The sequence below is a fragment of the Leiobunum rupestre genome, chromosome 10 (assembly GCF_980474605.1).
Source record: "Leiobunum rupestre chromosome 10, qqLeiRupe1.1.hap1, whole genome shotgun sequence".
In the NCBI taxonomy this organism is placed as follows: Eukaryota; Metazoa; Arthropoda; class Arachnida; order Opiliones; family Sclerosomatidae; genus Leiobunum; species Leiobunum rupestre.
This window is the reverse complement of record NC_143393.1, coordinates 30,507,175-30,530,769: the sequence shown is the minus strand read 5'-3', so window position 1 is coordinate 30,530,769 and position 23,595 is coordinate 30,507,175. Positions and strand designations below refer to the sequence as shown.

General features: G+C 36.8%; 1 long non-coding RNA gene across 1 annotated transcript; it reads left to right on the top strand.

Moving 5' to 3' along the window:
* The first annotated feature begins 4,925 nt into the window (after positions 1-4,925).
* On the top strand, positions 4,926-5,357 carry LOC149925360 (uncharacterized). The gene is made up of 2 exons (XR_016477054.1): positions 4,926-5,107; positions 5,193-5,357. It is a non-coding gene; the product is annotated as an uncharacterized LOC149925360 (long non-coding RNA).
* Positions 5,358-23,595: the final 18,238 nt, after the last annotated feature.

Genomic DNA, 23,595 nt, shown 5'->3' with positions numbered 1-23,595 from the left:
ATAAACTTGTTCTGTAAAAGGGTTTAATTCAATTGTGCATTGTTATAGTACGTCTAACTTACTGTTGTAACTACTTAACTTATGATATTCTGAATAAATTAAAATTGGTCGTTTCGTCTCAATTATTTTAATTATAATAAAAATTTTATACCGGGCGGGATAGAAATGGGTTAATATTTTTAACAAATAACTCTAAATTGCGGAGATATATCTTTAAGGGTTATCTCGAGAAATTAATACCACTAGGGACAATTCTTCCGAGGAGAGGTATATTTTGGCTTGCCAACTTGTTTTTTTATCCGATTATCCGTTACGCGATAGGCTTCATAGTTTGGTGGAATTCACAGATGACTTGTAAACTCAGTTCCCGGACCAACGGATCTTCAAACGGAAGCGTGGCAGGCACCTCTAAACTGCGGAGTGACGTATATGGAGACATAATAAAGTGTCGTTTGGACCGTCTGAGAAAAGTATACATCGCTCTATATTGTGTCCATAGAGTAATTAAAGTGCTTCGTACACGCTAAAAATAACAAAGATTCCAACCAACCTCTTTTCTTCGTTCAATTTTTAAGCTCCCAATTGATGAAATTAAGGCAGTTCAAACTTTTGTTACCCTAGCAAAAGTAGTCTGGAGTTTATTAACGAACCAGCGTGGAATCTTTGTTATTTTTAGTTTTCTTTCTTCTATTTCTTAGCTTCTTATTGGTCAATTTACATCGGTACAAAGCTTATTAGACGTAGAATGCGGTAGCACACACTTTTCTAATTGGAACAAAATCTCTAAACCCAGTGGTTCTGAAGTGAGATTTTGAATGACCTTGAAGACATGATTCAAGGACATTGAAATTTTCATCGTCCAGTGGCCCCCTGGGCGTGCTATGTGACATGAAAAATTCAAAATCCAAGCTAAAACCGATTTTGAATTATTCGCCCTGGATCGTTTTTTAGTGGACACCCTGTATAACAATAGCCGATGCCCCGTAAGATGCTTGTTAAATAAAACTCTTTTCAAATAATTTGGTTCAAAACGTCCCAAAGAAAAACGTTGTTCACGGTTTTACCTTCGATATTACTTAAATCCACAGCCAGAACTTGCCCCCTGTTCAATTTCACCACCCTAGCTACTTTTCTTCGGGCATATATTGGGCAAAGTTGTTGTACACTCAGGATTCGAAGGTTTTTACCGTAAATAAGAGGTTTTTACCATATTGTCCTAGACATCTTGTTTTTGCCCTGCTTTCGTAAAAACGTTGACACGCGCCTGCTAATTACCCACCCGTGGAGGTTTGTACGGTTCTAGCCCGCGCCTAAAGTAACCCACGGTCGTAGCACTGTATGCCAACACTGCATGCCAAAATACGCTTGTTAGGGCTAGAAAAGTCAAAGAATGTACTGTATCAATAAATTTTTGGAATCAGAGCCCAAGAAATTGGGTAGATATTTTGTTAAAATTAGGTCCGATAACGACAAAAAAAGGGTTAGGTTAGGATTCAGCGAACCTATATTTTCCGTTATACCAGTTATTATTAATTTTAAGTATGGTTTTCGGGGTAATTTACGTGGTTTTATATTTTCGCCTAAAAGTCGAATTAATGTTCCTTAATTTATGTCCGATTTTCATGAAAGTTATATTTTTGAAGAGCTGTGGTTTCCATATAACCTAGTTTTGCAATTACGTTGCTTAATTATAAATCTAATTTTTTGGAGCAGCCTATACAAACCCCCGCAATTTCCAACATTGTCAATCCGTGTGTTTACAGAGGTTTATACGAGAGTTTTTTTTGCATTTATCAAAGCTGTTCTCACACTCGACCAGTTGCGTACTTAGAGCCTTTGACGCTCGGGGCGCATCACGAATTTGCCGCCCTCCCAATTTCCAAAAGTGTTTTCGTTTAATCGTTAAAAACAGTAAAAACTACAACACAAGGCTAGTAACCTTGCTTTATTATCTACAAATTATTTGAAATGTTCATGTGTCCCGCGTTACAGCAAAAGTACAAAAACACTAAGAATACGCATTCATTCGTGCCAAATGAACAAAAAGCTAGTCTCACTATGAGAAAAGGATAAAGGTTAACCATGTCTAGAGGTCGGGGATGGTTAACTTTTATTCAATAGATAAAGCTATCAAAATTATTCGTAAAATGTTTTGATCAAGTAATTTATATATCTGTATTATCCGATTAATTTTTTGATAAATTTGTAAAATTAATCGGAAAAATGACGTTTTGTTCGATAAAAAGCTCCAATTTTACGAATAATACATGTTTTTTAATCATTTTCCGAAATATAACCCGTAAATTTCTTTGTTTACATTTTTTCCCCAAAAAAATCAATTTACTCATGGATAATGATTAACCGTTACCGACCTCTAGTCCATTACTAAAAACAGGCAATTTTCTTTACTTGAATGAAAAATGTCGCCCTATAGAAAATTCCGCCCGGGGTGGACAGCCCCTTCCGCCCTCCCCTAGGTCTTTGACGGATTTCGGGTGGCCAACCTCACTCAGCTCTAAACTTTCGCCCGGGGGCAATTTCCGAGTGGGCGCCTACTGGAACCCGAGGAGCGAAGGGGGGGGGGTGCCAAACTTAGCATTTCGTTTATGTTCTGAGTGAAACCGCTTTGATACCAATTGAAGTAGCGTGTTTGACGCGTACCCTTGGGGGGACAAGGGGGACCTTCCCCCCCCCCCCCAATAATTATTTATAATAATTGCCCGCGCAAGGGATTAGGTAGGGTACCTTGAGTCGATAAAAATTCGGCACAATTGGAAACCTAAGTTGCATTTTGTAGTTCGGGTTTCAAAATACCAAACACTTATATCTTAATCCAAACCCTACAAGGTTGATTTCAAAATGTCAGGAAATGATTTTTTCGATGCGCTTTACGTTAACATAAGTATTATTTCTATCACGGAAAATATTGCAATAAGCTCAGAGAAAATCCAATTCTAGTAGTCGAAGAATTCGGTAAAAAGGCAAAGGTAGAAAACCGTAGAATGTCTCTCATTATTTCCTAAAAATATTTCTTTGTATAATAAAGATAATATATTTTTGACAATAAAAATACAATGATATTTATTTTGTGTATAACACTTAGGGGCCCATAATCTGACTGTTGTCTGTTGACTCACTGAAACTGTATTACTTGTTACCGATTTTAATGTCCAATAAGCGTAATTAACTTAACAATTACCTAATCAATATTGAATGCCCATTTAACACGCGATATATTTAAAATTACATTAAAAAGTTTAGGTTAAGCTCGGAATTAAATAAACCTTTTTAAATTATGATTTAAAGTTTACTTACATTTGCAAATCCAAATCCAAATAACCAAAAATTACCGTCTATATTATAACATTAACTGTTATAAAAAGTTTATTAAAAAACAATCAAAATACAACAAGGGCTAACATTTACAGCGACGAGTAGACGATTCCCAGATTACGTCACTAACAGCATATGTAACATAATTGCTCATAAGTATGCTACTAGCTCAATTTCTTCACTAACGGTTTGTTTCACAGATATTTCATCGTCCGTACCCTACGTAATATTTGACGTCATATTTGACGTCATCGAATCTCAAATGGCGATAATGCCGTCGCCCAATTAGCTCTACGTCTGATAAACCGACGGCCATTATTTTAGTAAACAAACTGGTTTGAACAACCAAGGCTTACGAGTTAAAATGAACTACAATATACTGTCAAGTTCTGTTAATGTAATTAATTTGCAAATTAATGAAGTTCTCGGAGACTCACGTTCTAAAATAAATTTGCATTGCCAAATAAAAGAAGCAGGTTTATTGGAAAAAATAGTTGAAATTCAGGTTGAGCTTTTCTGGCGCATTTACAAGGTTGGAGTTTTTGCAGATTCTTTTGAGCCTAGGCCTAACTCTTCTAGGCTTGATATGGGTTTTAATAACGCTGGTAGAATATCCCACTTCCATTTTCGGAAAGCGATCACTTACTTGTTATTTTTCCCAACCGAGTTTATAAATTTCAATACAGCTACATTGGGCTGACTAAAATTCCGACGCAAAAAATTCCTTCTCAATTTAAAGGTTTTCCATTGGCTTAAATAAATATGTTTGTAGTCAATAATGTGACTCCCAAAATTACTAGGATGAATAAAAAGGTTAAAATCTAACGTAGTCCATCTTTTTACTGGTTCGTGGTGAAACAAACCGTTAGTGAAGATTTTTGAATGGAATAAAGGTATAGTGGCATACTTATGAGTAATTATGTTACATATGCTAACAGTAAGGAAGTATAACCCGAGGAGAGACACGATTGCCGTGGATGGTGCTGGGTGTCGGAACATTATCGCCTCAACGCGAGATTAATCCTATAATCAAAACGGGACTATATTCTTCCCTCTCAGTCACTAAAACTAAATTTTAAAAAAGACTTTATCGCGCCAAAATAAAGTGTGTAACAATGCCATTATTCAAATTTCAAACGGGTAAATTTTGTTTTTAGATGTTTTAGTGTTTTCCGAATTCACTATGGGTATAACAAGATTTCTTCAGCGCCCCTATTTGGATGGCGCCCGGGGGCAATTGCCCCCCCCCTTAATCCGGCCCTGGACCGATTCTCCCCGATTTAGCGTCGTTCTTAAGTATTTACGAAAATATGTCTTTTGGTGGTGTAATTGTCATGGCCTTCGTGGCGTCAGTCTTCGCACTGGTCAATTCAGGAGCCGGTAAATTCAATGATCGTGGTAAGTTGCTGTGGATGTAAATTAATTGTCGTGGGTTGAGATAGGGCAGTTAATGTATATATATAAATTCGTAGGAAACGGAAGTCTCTTGAAGCTGGTCGTGACCCCTTGCAACAGCGATCCGAGCTCGTAAATTGGATCAATATCTTCGATTTCTTTGACATCACCTGGTTCTAATCTTGTTTCTGTCCTCGCAGCTTGCGGTGCCAAATCGGCAACCACCTCTATTACCGGCAACTAACGTGGTCACGAGATGGTCTTCCCCAAGGACAATGAAGACATCTGTTTGGGCAAGATCAAACCCGCCTGTCCCGTCAAGCCAGGGAACATCTACACCTACGCAACCACCTTCCACATTCACAAGATGATCCCTGCCGTGAGCTCCTGCAATCAGTTTAAGTTGAACGAATTTATTTTTTTTTCATCACTTAATCACGAGTGTTTATTTTGGTATCTGGTAGCAATCGATGGAAGTCACCTACAAGGGTGTGAACGAAGACGGGAAGAATCTGGCTTGCGCTCGCTTGAAGGTCCGCATCACGAAGGCATAAATATTGGACCGTATTGTATTTTTTATCATCTATTGTATTTTAGTGTACAATAAAACTGTCATTTTACCGCTTTAATATATCGTTTTCGCTCGGCAAATTACATTTTGGTAGTTATAATTTTTGAATCGAAAGGAAAACTAAAGGTTTCAACGACAGCCCACATTTAGCCAGTGATATTACCTACGTTTGAAGCTAGATATTTTTGTAATTTAATTCTTACAGAACTACTTTGATATAAGTTCCACCAGTGTGTGTGTTCAGGTTAGCATCAAACCTTATAACGATTTAATGATAACATACTTGTAATTATAATGAGTACATAATGATAACATACTTGTGTTTCAATTCAAACCAACGTTCAGGATGGCCAGTTACGTCATTACATATCAATAATTCTTACGTAAGATTAACATTAGTTTACTTACCGAGTGGGGTGGCGGAATGGTTAGCACTTTCGTCTCGCAACCAGAGGAGCCTGATTCGTTCCTAACTTGTGGAACTGGGTGGCAACTCAGAATCACTTATTCTGCGTTGAGTTCGCAATCTCTCCCCGCTGGTTAAAGGGGTTTTCTCTTGAGTTCCCCTTGAAGAGGTGAACAATAATGGTAAGCGTAGGGAGCTGTTGGCTCGATTGTCGTGAAGGACTTGCCACCACCATCCTACGCATTGTAACCTGGTCACCTTTTTAAAGGCATTAAAAGTTGCTCGATGACTTGTGCCTAAGGCCTTATCCTTGGTTATTAGTGTACTATTCACAGTGGTCTGCCCAAAATATCGGGAAATGTCGCGGTGTGCATTAGACACCTTAGCTGTTCAAATTGACGCGTTCGTTAAAATTCTCAGAATGACTCGAAACTACCGTAAATTACTGGAATAATATTTTCTTCCGCTCAATGTAGATATTGTTATTATTATTCGAAATTTAGTATCTTATTCGCTCAATCAAGGGACTTTTGGGATCTTGTGTAAATGATCAGGGCCGGATTAAGACTATGGCCTAAGTTAATTTTGGTGCCCCCTTTCAATAGCGAGCGAAGCGATCTAGGCGCTTCTTCAATTTGTAATTGAGAAATGGAAGGAAAATTCGTTTTGCTGCCAGATTTAGTACGTCGTCAGGGCCTGCTTGGTGCCCTAGGTCCAGGCCTATTCGGCCTATAGGTTAATCCAGCCCTGCAAATGATGCAATTCACCGACATGGCTATTAGCGAAGACGCGAAGAATCTGGCTTGCGCTCTCTTCATGGTCCGCATCACGAATAGATAAAATACTTGAACGCCGTGAATACCATTTAACCCATATTGTATTTAGTGTACAAGAAAACTGTTTATTTAACCGCACTTATAATTGTAGTGTCCCTTTCCCAAAATAATTATAGTTTCGGATTACAACATTGTCAATTATTTGTCTTCGTGATGCGGACCTTGAAGCGAGCGCAAGCCAGATTCATCCCGTCATCGTTCACACCCTTGTATGTGACTTCCATCATTTGCTACAAGGTACCAACAAAATTGTGATTAAGCGATAAAGATAAATCAATTTCGTATAACTTGAAACAAATTTGGAAGGCGGATGTGTAAGTGTAAATGCTCCCGGCCTTGACGGGACAAGCAGGTTTGATCTTGCGAAAGCAGATGTCCTCTTTGTCCTTGGGGAAGTGCATATCGCAACCACGCAAATTGCAGGTAATAGAGGTGGTCGCCAAACTAGCACCGAAAGCTTAGATTAGAACCAGGTGGTGTCAAAGGAGTCAAAGACATTAATCCAATTTACGAGCTCGGATGACCGCTCGCATCTGGATGGTGGACCCGTGTTTGAAGATGTACGGTTCGCTGTTGCAAAAGGTCAGAATCAGCTACAAGAGACTTCCATTCCCTATCGAGACTTAAATGCGAAGTAGTAATTTCGCCATCTTTACCCACAATTCATGGATTGGACAACACAGTTATACGACACAAGCACATGAAATCAAATTACCGCGATCAGAGAACTTTACAGCTCCACCATTGGTCAATACGACTAAGGAAGCCACCAGGGCTAAGATAATTACTCTCAAGGAGGCCATAGTTCCACCTTCACTATTTTGAATAGAGAGTAAAATAAATCTTAAATTGGTCGCCTGGTTACCCTTTCTGGAATTATGCTTGAGTATGCTTTCCGATTATTTTTATACCCACTATCGGCCCAGGTTTTTACCGTATTCTTACCTTTATTAACAACGAAGGTAATTAGATTACGTAAATCACGTATAATATAAAAAGCTTCCAAAATGTTTAACTCGAAAAAAATTTTATCAGTTACCGTTAAGAGATCGCCTAACTTTCATTGTGAATTAATTAGCTCTCCTTATTGGGAGAGTTGGGGAAGCATTGTTGAAATGGGGGAGAAAACAGTTAATTTATGGAAATGCCTATTGTCATAAGTTTATAATATAATAGCTCCTTATAACTTAGAACCGTACACAGGCTGTGCGTTTAAAATTTTGGAATGGGCTGCGTTAGAAAAATTTGTCTCGTTTCTAACAATTAATAAGCTATAACATGTGCGACGTACCTACTTGAATAGATCGTTACTCGATTGATATAGTGGGAGCTGTGTTTATCGATCTCCATACGGCCGTCGATACAGTAAATCACATAATACTTCTTTCGGAATTAAAAAACCTTGGTTTCTCTGCAGAATCGCTAACCTGGATTGAATCATATTTGAAGGGCAGAATGTAAAGAGTAGATCTTGGAGAACATTCTTTCACGTTTCATCAAATTAACCATGGGGTCCCCCAAGGAAGTATTTTGGGACCGATACTCTTCTCTACATACAGGTTGGTTTTTTTAGCTCGAAAAATGGATGTTATCTAGAAATTTTTACTCTACATTAAACGTGCCGGGGGACACTTTCTACCAAAATTGCATCTAAATCGAAAAATATTTTAACGTTTTTTGAGAATATAAATTTTAACCGCTAGGTGCTATAAGAAAATTGTCAATGAGAAAATTGTAGAGCGTCACCTAAAACGTACAAATAGCGTTGGCGCGAAAAAAATAGACGTATTTTCACGGAAAAAATACGACTTGAAAAAGTGTCAAGTTGGGCAAGCTAAAGTAACTTTTTTTGAATTCCATTGGGAGAGTAGTGTAACTTTATGAAAGTCAGAAATTTGTTAATCTGGTGTTTAATGCAATAAACACCGCTGAAAAATCGAGGAGACAATGGCGAAGAAATTAAATTAATTTATTAAATTATTAATGGCGATTTAAATTACGTAAGATCTGGTGGACTTGCTGGCCAATGTTCCGAACCGTTTCACCATATTCATCGTTTTGAAATTTAGTATTTCACATTTTGGGGGTCATGAGGCGTGGCACTCTTTTTGAAACCACAATCTGGCTCATTTAGCTATTGACTTTTCCTATTAGTTTTTTAATCTAATAGGCCTGTGTTTGCATCTAGTCGTATTCGAATCTTTTTTTAACCCTGGTAGGCGAGAAGATAAATAGACCACTGGTTTAAAGGTCAGTAAAAACCTTAAATTTATTTAGTATTTAAATAACTGTAATACTAACTGTCTAATATTAATGTCGTAATCAATCTTAACAATCATGCCTCAATATACCAGAACTGATCGTACGGAACTAGTGGCCATTTACTACGCGGAAGGTGGAAGAAATCTACGACGAGTGAGTGAGATCTTTGAGCAACGATATCGAGATAGAAGACCATCCATAACTACTGTAAGGCGAGCTGTAAATGACTTTCACCAGTATGGTAACGTACAATCTCGATTTCGTGGGCCTGGTCAGCGGGATTTGGACTTTGAGAACACCGTTTAAGCCTATTTTGCCGCAGTAAAACTCGCATAAATTTGTTAAATTTTACATAGGCATAAGTACCATCCTTACAGAGCAATGCTTCACCACGGTTTACGAGATGGAGACGCTCAACAATGGCTGGATTTTGGCAACTGGCAGCTAAATTCCGTGCACGACGACCCACAATTCCTCCGCAACATGCTATTCTCGGATGAATCCTCGTTTGCAAGAGACGGCCCTTACAATCACCAACATAATTATGTTTGGGAAGACACAAATCCACACTGGGGATATGAACACCGTCACCAATTTCAATATGGGCGCTTGAATGTGTGGATTGGTCTTGTTGGAAACCGATTAATTGGTCCAGTATTCTTACCGCAAAATCTAAATGGCCAGAGTTATTTAGATTTCTTGAGAAATGAGCTAGAACAACAACTTGACGAACTGCCGATGGCGCAACGAGTAAGACTGTGGTTTCAGCAAGACGGTGCCCCGCCTCATTACCACAGCGCCGTGAGAGATTACCTAAACAACGAATTTCCACAACGACGGATAGGGAGAAACGGTCCCGTACACTGGCCAGCAAGGTCGCCCGATCTGACTCCGTTGGATTTCTTTCTTTGGGGCTTCGTCAAGGACAAGGTGTACGCCACTCCGGTTGAGACCCTTGAAGAGCTGCGTCAACGAATTGTAAGCGCTTGCGGGGAAGTAACCCCGGAAATGATTCAAGCCACCTTCGACAATGATTGTTCACGCCTAAGCCGGCATCGCAGCCGAAGGTGGTATTTTCGAAACGTACTTATAAATTTTGTTTGTAAGTAGATAAATAAAATGTCTTTTGTTTTTTCAAAAAATTCGCATTCTTCATCCTACGAAATTAAATCGTGTAATACCTTCTTCGCCATTGTCTCCTCGATTTTTAGCGGTGTTTATTGCATTAAACACCAGATTAACAAATTTCTGACTTTCATAAAGTTACACAACTCTCCCAATGGAATTCAAAAAAAGGTACTTTAGCTTGCCCAACTTGACACTTTTTCAAGTCTAATTTTTTCGCGCCAACGCTATTTGTACGTTTTCGGTGACGCTCTACAATTTTCTCATTGACAATTTTCTTATAGCACCTAGTGGTTAAATTTTAATTTTCAAAAAACGTGAAAATATTTTTCGATTTAGATGCAATTTTTACCTCTCCGAGGGGACAAAGTCCCCTAGGAGGGGTTATACAACGACCGTGTCTGTCTGTGGGTGGGTCTGTGGGTGGGTCTGTGGGTGTGTCTGTCTGTCAGGACTGCGAACGCGTTCGCATTTTCGGTGCAAAGTGTAATCACTGCGTACGCAGTTTCTCAAAGGGTTGGCAAAACCACCGTGCGACGGTGAGCGTTAACGGATGCATTTGCGGTTTGGTTTGGATGGTGTTTTTTCGCTCACCGTCGTGACGGTTTGGTGTATTACGTTTTTGTAATGTTTATGCGTAGGTTGTGAGTGTTGAATTTGTTGTGTTTGTGTTCTGATGGATGTGCATGTTGAGTCTGTTGTGTTTATATGGGCGTTTTCTCTCCAACTTCTTCTTAATGACTTTGGGACGGACCGAGTGCTGAGTGTAATGCTACCTCTCAACGTTCAATGGCAGGGTTTCCACCAGTTGTACACGGTATTCGTCTTAGTATCAATTTGCGATCGCATCGGGCGGGATTTGAACCCGAGACCTTCTGATTGACAGGCGGACGTTCTACCACAGAACCACCGACACTTGTTACGCCTTATTGAAAATTAGACCTTCAGCTTTATCGGAAGCGTATTTAATAGAGTACGAAATTTTGGTTTAATTGAAATAGAATTGAAATTGAAATTATTGCATCGAAGAAATTCTACTTTAGCGTTTCTCTATTGATTAAAAATAAATGCGCCACCCAGGTTTCGAACCCAGACCATTCGGCTTGGCAGTCGAGCGCTCTACCACAGAACCACCGATAGCTCCTTAGATTCACTGAAATTAAGACAGGCATCGTAAGCATAATAGGTAATAAAGTCTTTTTTTATTAATGAATTTATGAAGGCCTAATCTGGTATTTTTTAAAGGTTAAATCTTGTTTTAGCGCAGTCAGCCGAGATTAGAGGGTTAAAGGGTAGACCCTGTGGGTGGTCCACTTTTTTAACGACCTATATATAGTTCTGTTAATTCAAAGGAGATAATTTAACGTTAATTGCTTTAAGAGCTGGCGGTTCGTCAAGTGGCTCTCTGTGCTTTGTTGATGGTAAGGTTTTTGCTTCTTGTAAATACATTTGGTGTGGATATTTGGATATCTACGATTTCTAACGCAGTCAATGATTTCTTGGGTGTGCGAGTCATTATATGATATTGGAAATTGGACGGCATTGGTCTTTTTCATGTGGTATGCGTCACAACGTCAACAGGAAGTGAACGAGTCGTCCACTACCAGATATCTACGGTATCTTCATCAAGGGCGAGTGTTGAAATAAAATGAGCGTTAAAGATGCGGCAAGTATTTCGTAAGAGAGTAATTCCAAAAAGCCTCTGTAGATATTTCTTTCATTAAAATTTGCTTCGTATTATATTTAACTGATAAACTTGTTCTGTAAAAGGGTTTAATTCAATTGTGCATTGTTATAGTACGTCTAACTTACTGTTGTAACTACTTAACTTATGATATTCTGAATAAATTAAAATTGGTCGTTTCGTCTCAATTATTTTAATTATAATTAAAATTTTATACCGGGCGGCATAGAAATGGGTTAATATTTTTAACAAATAACACTAAATTGCGGAGATATATCTTTAAGGGTTATCTCGATAAATTAATACCACTAGGGACAATTCTTCCGAGGAGAGGTATATTTTGGCTTGCCAACTTGTTGTAGAAAGTGTCCCCCGGCACGTATAATGTACAGTACAAATCTCAACTTTCCAGATAACATAGTTTTCGAAAAAAATCACTTTATTACCGCAGTTGTGTTGCCTCCTTTCACGTCGGGCATCACTCCTTTTAAAAGTCTTATTTATCCAACACTGGCCATATTGGTCAAAACTACTAAGTCCGTTATCTCTTTAAAAAAGGATTGGCCTATGTGGAATTTTATGACAAGTTTTGCTCAATCGCAATCTCAAAATAAATTAGAAACAAATGGTTTGGGTTGAAAATATATTAATGCGCTTTTATTTTCATCATTTTATCCATACAAATAATTTTTTTCCAAATGATGAGGGTAATCAGCTAGGCTAATACCCAAGGTATGAACTAGAAGCAAAAATAAACACATTAGGAAAGTTATTTCACTGAAAACAGAAAAGTCGTTTACATTTTATTGGCGTGGTCGTTCGGAAGAGTGTTCGGATTGGATGTCACTGGTTTAGTAATAGCCGCGATGACCGTAAGGGTATCCTCCGCCGTAGTGTCCTAATCCAAGTCCACCTCCGACGCCAGGGTATCCTCCGCCATAGTGTCCTAATCCAAGTCCACCGCCTTTGTTGATGCCGAGACCCAAGCCTTTGTTCATGCCAAGGCCGAAGCCCCCAATAGCCTGGCCGACGGCGAAGATACAGGCCACGATGACTAAAAAGGCGATCTGTGGGCGGGAAATTTGTTACTTTTATAGCAAAACAAATATTTTTAATCATTTGTAAAATGGAAACAGTAAAGACTATTTCACACGGGCAAACGTTGTTGCCCAATCGATTTCCATTGTATTCCCTTGGGAACTCTGAGAGAAGCAAAAAGTCGTGTTGCTTTATCCCGTCAGCATATATTAAATCCAAGGATTAGCTTAGACGGAAGATCGGTCTCTATTAGCAAGGTTTAGCGCCAATATTTAACGGTTGTTTGCAGTTACATATTTAAAGGGATCAACGAATTTCAAATTAATGCTAGTAGGTCTTAGATTATTTTACATTTCTAGGTTTGAGACCATTGGTGCCATCAGTTAGGACTTCTGGTATTACCAAATGCACAGCTATATAATGGAGTCACTCCCTTGAAAATATTTTCCCCTTTCTTAAACCTGTATGTTTTGCGAGAATAATAATGAATTTTTTCACTTACCATAGACTTCATGTTGATGGGTCTGAGGTTTTCTTCACGACTTGTAAATGTCAAAAGGCGAAGGCAGAATGAGTCTTTGTCTCCCCCTGGAGTCCCTTTTATACTCGGATTATAGTATTAATTCTTCAAAGGGGTTAGAATAATTAACGCGTTTATCTCAATATTTGGAGTACATTTTAAGACGTCTTCAATATGGAAATTTAAAACTCTATCCGTGGAGCTCTTCAAATTGTAGCACTAACAAGAGGAACAGATATTAGAAAAGTGTTTAGATGGAAAGAAACATTTTTAGAATCATTTTGGAAATTTTTCGAAGAATTTTAAAAGATTTAATAAATTTTAAAAATTGCCAATGTGTTTTCATTACTTAGAGCTAGAAACCACGTAACTCCTTACTTAGAGCTAGAAACCACGTAACTCCTTACTTAGAGCTAGAAACCACGTAACTCATTACTTAGAGCTAGAAACCACGTAACTCATTACTTAGAGCTAGAAACCACGTAACTTATTACTTAGAGCTAGAAACCACTTAACGCATTACTTACAGCTAGAAACCACGTAACTCATTACCTAGTGCTAAAAACCACGTTACTCATTAGTCATTACTTAGAAAAAATGAAGTGTAATACTTTTAATTATGTTTTACTTTTCTACAAACAACAAATGAAGATAGGACGTATTTTGAATTAACTAAGTAATTTACTTTTATTTTCAGATACTTTTATTTGGTGAAAAATTTGTAACGCTTTGCATTTCGGGTCGGGTTGAAACAGTGGCAAAACCGTGAACAAAAATTTAGAGTTTTAAAGGTAAGATAACTATTTTTCCCTAAAACCACGTAACTCATTACTTAGTGCTAGAAACCACGTAACTCCTTACTTAGAGCTAGAAACCACGTAACTCCTTACTTAGAGCTAGAAACCACGTAACTCCTTACTTAGAGCTAGAAACCGCGTAACTCATTACTTAGAGCTAGAAACCACGTAACTCCTTACTTTGAGCTAGAAACCACGAAACTCCTTACTTTGAGCTAGAAACCACGTAACTCCTTACTTAGAGCTAGAAACCGCGTAACTCATTACTTAGAGCTAGAAACCACGTAACTCCTTACTTTGAGCTAGAAACCACGAAACTCCTTACTTTGAGCTAGAAACCACGAAACTCCTTAAATAGAGCTAGAAACCACATAACTCATTACTTAGAGCTAGAAACCACGTAACTCATTACTTAGAGCTAGAAACCACGTAACTCAATACTTGGAGCTAGAAACCACGTAACGTCATTACTAAGAGCTAGAAACCACTTAACTCATTACTAAGAGCTAGAAACCACGTAACTCCTTACTTAGAGTTAGAAACCACGTAACTCCTTACTTAGAGCTAGAAACCACGTAACTCCTTACTTAGAGCTAGAAACCACGTAACTCCTTACTTAGAGCTAGAAACCGCGTAACTCATTACTTAGAGCTAGAAACCACGTAACTCCTTACTTTGAGCTAGAAACCACGAAACTCCTTACTTTGAGCTAGAAACCACGAAACTCCTTAAATAGAGCTAGAAACCACATAACTCATTACTTAGAGCTAGAAACCACGTAACTCATTACTTAGAGCTAGAAACCACGTAACTCATTACTTGGAGCTAGAAACCACGTAACGTCATTACTAAGAGCTAGAAACCACTTAACTCATTACTAAGAGCTAGAAACCACGTAACTCATTACTTAGAGCTAGAAACCACGTAATGCATAACTTAAAGCTAGAAACCACGTAACGCATTATTTAGAGCTAGAAACAACGTAACGCATTACTTAGAGCTAGAAATCACGTAACTCCTTACTTAGAGCTAGAAACCACGTAACTCCTTACTTAGAGCTAGAAACCGCGTAACTCATTACTTAGAGCTAGAAACCACGTAACTCCTTACTTTGAGCTAGAAACCACATAACTCATTACTTAGAGCTAGAAACCACGTAACTCATTACTTAGAGCTAGAAACCACGTAACTCATTACTTGGAGCTAGAAACCACGTAACGTCATTACTAAGAGCTAGAAACCACTTAACTCATTACTAAGAGCTAGAAACCACGTAACTCATTACTTAGAGCTAGAAACCACCTAATGCATAACTTAAAGCTAGAAACCACGTAACGCATTATTTAGAGCTAGAAACAACGTAACGCATTACTTAGAGCTAGAAATCACGTAACTCATTACTTAGAGCTAAAAACCACGTTACTCATTAGTCATTGCTTAGAAAAAATGAAGTGTGTAATACTTTTAATTATGTTGTTTTACTTTTCTACAAACAACAAATGAAGATAGGACGTATTTTGAATTAACTAAGTAATTTACTTTTATTTTCAGATACTTTTATTTTTAGACTGTATTCCTAGATTATGATTAAAACGTCGTAAGAAAAAGCCTGCTAATTTATATAATCCCAAATGGTATCTTGATTCATTACGCAATCCTCTAGCATACAGTTCTATGCACCTCTAAATCTCCTTTAAAAATGGCTAATTTTACATGTTATAAATGTGGTAATATTAGGTACACATTTTTAACTTGGTTAAAACATATACGGCAAGCGCATAGTCATGTACCAAACACAACCTTTAAATGCATTTTTGGCCCCTGCACTAGTTTTTTCAAAAAATTTGAATATTTAAGATATCATTTATATAGGAACCATTTTACTAAAGGTCATCCTCGTGAAAATAGTTTAAATGAAATAGAAAACACAATTGAACATGGTATAATTAATGAAGCACCGGATAGTCACGAAAGTAATTCAAATTTTGAAAATGAAAACCATATTGTTCCAAATATTAATAATCAACTAGATACATTTTAGAATTAGAAAGATTTGCTGCACTAATGATATTAGAAATTCGCTATAAACATAAATTTCCGATATCGATATCTTCAACTATCGCTAATAATATAAGTACGCTATTAGATATGTCAATTGAGTCAGTACGTAGAGCATACCAAAATATTCCAGAAGAACCACTACAAATTTTTAGCTTAAGCCATTCTGTAACAAAGGTTATTAAAAGCTAATATTTACTTCATAAATATTGTAAAGATAATCTAAATTTGGTAGAGTCAATTGGTTTAATACTTGGCACAGGGAGCATCTTTAGGATATGTTTGTATTATTTCATTAGTAGTAGTATATTTCGGCTTGGGCATGTTTTAGGCACTAGGGATCACTGTGCTGAACTTAACCTGGAATACTCAATAACTTTGAAAATCAGTTCGGTGATAATTTTTGCTAATTGCCTTAATTATTATTATTGTTACTTATGCTAATGCATTTTAACTACTTATGACATTATTTCATATTTAATCGGACACGTGGATTGAATCACTTAAAACTAAACTTGGACATGAAAGAGAACCTCTAGAGCATTTAGAAGATGTTAAATTAAATAAAGAGATATTTGGCAAAAACAGCAAAGGGTACATTAAGAGGAAAGAAAATAAGATGAAGTCCATGAGAGAAGATGACGTTCCACCACAATTATCAAAGTATAGACGTTTAAATCCCAAAGTAATAAGTCTAAATTTTGTTTATTGTCTCGAGTTTCAATTTAAAAAGGTTTAATGACGTCTTTAGGTTTTGTCACGTATCGGTTAGGACGAAGAGAGCATTGAAGCTCATACACTAGCCCTACAACAGGAGGCTAATAAACTAAATCCAGATAATGCAATAATCCATGATAAAATGCTAAGAACTTTGGGAGCAAGACAAGCATACACTTTCAAAAAAGATGTTACAGTTGCCGAAGTTGTTAAAAAGTTTCCAGTTTTGACCCTGAAAAATCAGGTAAAATGATTTACTTAAGGGGGGAGAATACAGTCAAAGCCTCTTTTTCGTGCAAGCTGAACGTTTTATTTATAGGCTGAACTTTCCTCTAGTGCTTAAAATAATTTTGATGATTCTAATATCAATAGTTGACGATATATAACCCAACGTATTTAGCTCCGGGGGTTCGAATTAAAACGTAATAACTGAACTACTTTTAAATTCAAAATTGGCAAAACTATTTAAAGCATAAACAAGAGGCTGTTGTAAACATAAATATTAATTTTATAAGTTACCACACAAAAATTAAAGAGTTCAGCTTGAAATAGCGCCAAAGTAGACCATGGCCACTGTACTCTTCCCCATAAAGAATAAATTTGAGAAAATAATAATTTTCCCCCAGCTTATTAAAGAGCTCAATCGACTTTATGAGATCAAGCCTTCAGCTGAAATACTGAAATAATACTTGTTCACTACTTTAAAGAAAAAGCAGCCAAAATATAAAGATATTTACAAGTTGTAAAATCCCAAGCAGAATTGCTTACTGAAGAAAATAAGAATGGTTAGATGTTAAATATTATATTACCTCTAATAGTACAATGTCACCTAATATATTTTTAAGAATTCGAGGTACGTGCATACATTTTGTTATTGCCATATCTGTTTGGAGAGAGTCTGGATAAATGGATAACCGTAAATATGCCGGTAAAGTAATTGGAAGTAATTATATTTTTATACATAATAAATTAATATTATTTATATTTCTAGGGAGAAAAGGACCTGACACCAATTATTCACTCTTTCAATGAGGATTATTTCAATTCGTTACTTGAAGTAATGATTGAAAGAGTTGCATTTGAAGTTAACTCTGTCGAATCTGCAGTAACCACGTTACTAGCTGGATATTATTCATTCCAAATCCAATACCCGAAAGAACTGCAAAAAACCTTGGAATTCTTACAAAAAATTGTGTTAAAATTTCACCTAAAAATATTAGGTATAGTTATGAAAGCTGTAATTTAGAAGTTTGAATTTCGTTAACATATTTCTAAACTTATTATTTATTATCTTAACTTAATGTTTTGAAAAGTTTATTCAAAACGATTAAATATTTGAAAATTTGTACTTTTGCGTTTCTTATTTGAACTTAATATCACAGTTAGGTGAATGATAGGGGAACCGGGCTAAACTGAATGAAAAGGTAAGTATAATTGAAAGAAAAAGTGAGCAAAATAGAATGTAAAACTAAGCAAAATAGAATGGAACACTAAGCAAAATAGAATGGAAAACTAAGCGAAATAGAATGGAAAACTAAGCGAAATAGAATGGAAAACTAGGCAAAATAGAATGGAAAACTAAGCGGAATTGAATGGAAAATTAAGCTAATTTGAAAGCAAAAATACGCTAGGCTGAAAGGCAAAGTGTGCCTAAATGAAAGTCAAATTACGCGAAATTGAAAGTAAAAATACGCTTATCTCAAAGCCAAAGTATACGAAAATAAATGCTAAACTACGAGAAATTGGAAGAGAAATTACACGAAATTGATAGTCAAACTACGCGAAATTGAAAGAAAGAATATGCTATCTTACGCAACTTAATACTCAAAACTGAATCGATTTCCGGGGATTGTCTAATTTGCTGAATTTCTGGACCGGAAAATTTTACTTTATTTTCGAATAGTTTCTTTAATTTTCAAACTGTCTGGACAAAATAGACTAATTTGCTGAAGTGCTGAATTTCTGGACCGGAAAATTTTACTTTATTTTCTTTAATTTTCAAACCGTCTGGACCAAATTTACTAATTTGCTGAAGTGCTGAATTTCTGGACCGGAAAATTTTACTTTATTTTCGGAGACTTTCTTTAAGTTTGAAACCGTCTGGACCAAATTGACTAATTTGCTGAAGTGCTGAATTTCTGGACCGGAAAATTTTACTTTATTTTCTTTAATTTTCAAACCGTCTGGACCAAATTGACTAATTTGCTGAAGTGCTGAATTTCTGGACCGGAAAATTTTACTTTATTTTCTTTAATTTTCAAACCGTCTGGACCAAATTGACTAATTTGCTGAAGTGCTGAATTTCTGGACCGGAAAAGTTTACTTTATTTGAATTGAATTTGAATTGAATTTTTTATTTTTCTATTAAAAAAATGTTTTACAGAGATTAGAGGGCTAAGTCAGCTTGCGACTTGTAAGCCCTCCTTTAGGGGTTTAGTTATAATGAATATTTAAAATAAAACAGCAAGAGTAAAAAAAGGAAAAAATAAAAAATAAACTATATCTACATTATATAAAACAAAGTTAATTTAAATTTACAGGTTCAAAGAATTAGCCCTATCATTAAACTAAATACCGTCAGCAACACTTGTATGATTAAATATCGAATAGCTTCTTCAATTTTCAAACTTTCTGGACAAAATTGACTAATTTGGTCCAGACGGTTTCAAACTTAAAGAAAGTCTCCGAAAATAATGTAAAATATTTCGGTCCAGAAATTCAGCACTTCAGCAAATTAGTCAATTTGGTACAGACGGTTTGAAAATTAAATTAAATAAAGTAAAATTTTCCGGTCCAGAAATTTAGTACTTCAGCAAATTAGTCAATTTGGTCCAGACGGTTTCAAACTTGAAGAAAGTCCCCGAAAATAATGTAAAATTTTTCGGTCCAGAAATTCAGCACTTCAGCAAATAAGTCAATTTGGCCCAGACGGTTTGAAAATTAAATTAAATAAAGTAAAGGTTTCCGGTCCAGAAATTCAGCACTTCAGCAAATTAGTCAATTTGGCCCAGACGGTTTGAAAATTAAATTAAATAAAGTAAAGGTTTCCGGTCCAGAAATTCAGCACTTCAGCAAATTAGTCAATTTGGTCCAGACGGTTTCAAAATTAAAGAAACTATTCGAAAAAAAGTAAAATTTTCCGGTCCAGAAATTCAGCACTTCAGCAAATTAGTCAATTTTGTCCAGACGGTTTGAAAATTAAAGAAACTATTCGAAAAAAAGGAATATTTTCCGGTTCAGAAATTCTGCACTTCAGCAAATTAGTCAATTTGGTCCAGACGGTTTGAAAATTAAATTAAATAAAGTAAAATTTTCCGGTCCAGAAATTCAGCACTTCAGAAAATTAGTCAATTTTGTCCAGACGGTTTGAAAATTAAAGAAACTATTCGAAAAAAAGGAATATTTTCCGGTCCAGAAATTCTGCACTTCAGCAAATTAGTCAATTTTGTCCAGACGGTTTTAAAATTGAAGAAACTATTCGAAAATAAAGTAAATTTTCCGGTCCAGTAATTCAGCACTTCAGCATATTAGTCAATTTTGTCCAGACGGTTTATAAGATAGTAGCTTCTATGTAGGAGGAAACCTTCAATATTCAGCGGTCCAGACGTCCAGAAATTCAGAAAATTAGACAATCCCCGATTTCCGTGCAATTTTGAATCCCTTTTACAGCACGCAATATTGCACGACGGAATTGGCATTCAAAACTGAATGAGTATACATGTAACCACAGTAGCAGATCATTGCATGCTATTTTATTCAAATTTGAGAGTATTTTTTTTAAGAGTGTCCGTCCTGAATAATCATATTTGGAGTGGTATCCTCAAATGGAACCGCTCACTTTTTTTAAATTACCCATTTGGATAGGAAATGTTGTTTAGTAAGTATAAGGTATTCGGCACGCTAAACTTTGAAATTGAATGACTTTCGATCAAATTGCTTAAATTTTTGGGTAAATTATAGCCTGATTGATTCTTGAAAACGTGTCCCACGAGTTCAATAACCGAAAAGTAATGGTTCATCATTTCCAAATTCATGGGGGTGGCGGGGCCGAAGCCCTCATTGGGAAAAATCAATGGGGGCTTTGCCCCCATGGGTAAAGCCGCCGTTGTTAAAGGCCGTTTACTTTTAAGCATTGGTGTTCGAAGTACCTGACGACGTCAGGCTGATGTCCAACAGCCATCAAACTAGTGGCAATACCAACAGCCATCAAACTAGTGGCAATGACTGGTCAAAATGTAACAGTCGGTCAATACACATTATTTAGTCGCGAAGAACGAAAAGTAAGCTCCTTAATAATTTATATCGGCCCAATATCTCGTTGGTTTCCTAATCTAAGTGGACGCGGAATGTAATAAAATAAAGACAACGTTTTTCTATACTCTATAAGAGCTATTTAATTAAAGGTAAGAGGTGCGTTACATGTTTTGGATTATCAAGATGAAAACACCGCCGTTGCTACCACGTTTTTCTCCCAATTTTACCAATTTATTTTTTATTAATGATAAATAGCTGTTTAACATGGGAATCTGAGCACTTCTAAGGGTACCCCCTGTGAAAAATTTCAAAAAAATTTCAAATTTCAAAACCAAAAAAAAATAGATCAAAATTGACAAATGAATTTGGATGAATTTTGGTCAATTTGATCAAGATATGTAAAAATGGATCAATTGTTATATTCAATGGGACAATATACAGACTGTGTTGTCACAAACATTTTCGGTTGCCATGGCATAACTAATGCCCATTGCAACTTTTCCCTTGGTGAAATTTCATGTTACCATAAGGTCTACACACCCACCCAGTTTCAACAAAATCGGTGATTATCACCTCGGGTAGTCTCCTCGTAAATACAAAATTGGTTTAATGGTGTTCATGGCGTTCAAGTATTTTATCTATTCGTGATGCGGACCTTGAAGAGATCGCAAGCCAGATTCTTCGCGTCTTCGCTTACACGCATGTCAGGGACTTCCATCACTTGCTACAAAATCCCAAAAGTCTCTTGATTAAGCGACTAAGATACATGAATTTCGAATAATAATAACAATTTCTACATTGAGCGGAAGAAAATATTATTCCGGTAATTTACGGTAGTTTCAAGTCATTCTGAGAATTTTAACGAACGCGTCAATTTGAACAGCTAAGGTGTCTAATGCACACCGCGACATTTCCCGATATTTTGGGCGGACCCACTGTGAATAGTACACTAATAACCTAGGATAATACCTTAGGCACAAGTCATCGAGCAACTTTTAATGCCTTTAAAAAGGTGACCAGGTTACAATGCGTAGGATGGTGGTGGCAAGTCCTTCACGCCAATCGAGCCAACAGCTCCCTACGCTTACCATTATTGTTCACCTCTTCAAGGGGAACTCAAGAGTAAACCCCTTTAACCAGCGGGGAGAGATTGCGAACTCAACGCCGAAGTAGTGGCTCCGAGTTGCCTCCCAGTTCCACAAGTTGGGAACGAATCAGGCTCCTGTGGCTGTGAGACGAAAGTGTTAACCACTCCGCCACCCCACTCGGTAACTAAACTAATGTTAATCATGCGTAAGAACAATCCATATGGAATGACGTAACTAGCCATCCTAAACGTTGGTTTGAATTAAAGCAACACAAGTAGGTTATCATTAAATTGCCATAAGGTTTGATGCCAACCTGAACACACACACTGGAGGAACTTATTCCAAAGTAATTCTGTAGGTATAATCTTACAAAAATATCCAGCTTCAAACGTTGGTCATATCACTGGCTAAATGCGGGCTGTCGAAGAAACCTTCAGCTTTCCTTTCATTCAAAAAGTACCAATAATGTAATTTGCCGAGTGAAAACGATATATTAAAGCAGTAAAATCGATTGCTACAAGATACCACAATAAACACTCGTGATTAAGCGATAAAGAACTGATTTCAGGAACTCACGGCAGGAATCATCTTGTGAATGTGGAAGGTGGATGCGTAGGTGTAGATGTTCCCTGGCTTGACGGGACAGGCGGGTTTGATCTTGCCCAAGCAGATGTTCTTGAGGAAGACCATCTCGCGACCACGTAAGTTTCCGGTAATAGAGGTGGTTGCCGATTTGGCACCGCAAGCTGCGAGGACAGTAACAAGATTAGAACCAGGTGATGTCAAAGAAATCGAAGATATTGATCCAATTTACGCGCTCGGATCGCTGTTGCAAGGGGTCACGACCAGCTTCAAGAGACTTCCGTTTCCTACGAATTTATATATATATACATTAACTGCCCTATCTCAACCCACGACAATTAATTTACATCCACAGAAACTTACCACAATCATTGAATTTACCGGCTCCTGAATTGACCAGTGCGAAGACTGACGCCACGAAGGCCAAGACAATTTACACCACCAACAGACATATTTTCGTAAATACTTAAGAACGACGCTAAATCGGGGAGAATCGGTAAACCCGCTACTACTGGAATGCTGCTTCAAGTCTCTTTCCGACTTCTTTTATACCCAAGATTTTACCGACTGGGAGGGTTTTATCCCCGATTACAATGGGCGACCATATTTTTGGAAAATAACATTTAAGCTAAAAAATCTTTATCAGAAAATAAACTTAGTGCAAGACAAATTTCGAAAACGTGTACTAAATGTTTAAAAAACATTAATGAAAACGAGAATGACTAATTATCGTGAATTTTGGTGTTAATATTTCAAAGAATACACCATGCTTCCTTCTGATTGTTTACCTTTTAAAATAATTTTTGGAGTGATTCATAAAAACATAAATCATATATTTAATTCTAGATTGCATTTTCATGTATATTAGTTTTGTCGGTAACAAAAGTATTCCAATATTGTAAATATAGGAAATATGATTTTTGATTGAA